Source organism: Etheostoma spectabile, chromosome 11, assembly GCF_008692095.1.
Source record: "Etheostoma spectabile isolate EspeVRDwgs_2016 chromosome 11, UIUC_Espe_1.0, whole genome shotgun sequence".
Classification (NCBI taxonomy): Eukaryota; Metazoa; Chordata; class Actinopteri; order Perciformes; family Percidae; genus Etheostoma; species Etheostoma spectabile.
The window spans coordinates 19,993,804-19,994,781 of NC_045743.1; the positions used below are offsets into that span (position 1 = coordinate 19,993,804).

At 31.0% G+C, this 978-nt stretch overlaps 1 protein-coding gene across 1 annotated transcript in view; it reads right to left on the reverse strand.

Moving 5' to 3' along the window:
* caska (calcium/calmodulin-dependent serine protein kinase a) overlaps positions 1-978 on the reverse strand; it is a 195,624-nt gene that overhangs the window by 102,060 nt on the left and 92,586 nt on the right.

Here is a 978-nt window from a genome sequence, read left to right on the forward strand (position 1 = left end):
TAATATTTTATCATGATCTACTGCACAATAGTATCTCACCTTATCATGGTCATTGCCATTTCTGGGAGTGATTTTTTTTCTTAGGTATGAGTGATATATGTGTGTATATGTGTGATATATTATGTGTTTGTTGTGTTAGGGTTGTCTTGCAACTGGATGCCTAAAATTTCCTTTGGTATGAATAAAGTATCTATCTATCTATCTATCTATGGTATCTATCTATCTATGGTATCTATCTAAATCGTATCTATGGTATATATCTATCTCATACTATCTATGTATCTATGAGTTAATCTTCTATCAGGGTAGCTCTCTATCTATCTATCTATCTCTTGTAGCATTATCTTACCTCCTATCTATTATCTATGGTAGTCTATATATCTATCTATGGTATACTATCTATCTACGTAAATCTAATGCATGTATCAGGGTATCTATATATATCTTATCTATGCTATTATTATCGTCTATTGGTATCTATCTAGGTATCTATATCTATCTATTCATTCTACTATCATGTATGATTCTATGGTATTATCTGCATCTTTATGGTATCGTCTATCTTATCTATCTATCGTATCTTCTATGGTATCTATCTATCATCGTATCTATCTATCTAATCGTATCTATCTATCTATGGTATCTCATCTCTATCTTGGTATATTATCGATCTTAGGGTTATGTATCTTCTCTATGGTATGTATATATGCTATCTAGTGTATCTATCTATGATCTATACTATGAGTCTATCTATGTTATCTATCTATGAGTCATGCATCTATGGTATTCTAGTATCTATCTATGGTATCTATCGATCGATGGAGCTATCTTCTATAAGGGATCGCATCGATCTATGGATTCTATCTATCTACTGATGGTATCATATACTATCTATGGTCTATCTATCTATCTCTCTAGTTCATCTATCTATTATCTCTATCTATCTATGCGTATATCGATCTTTAATATATCATGCGT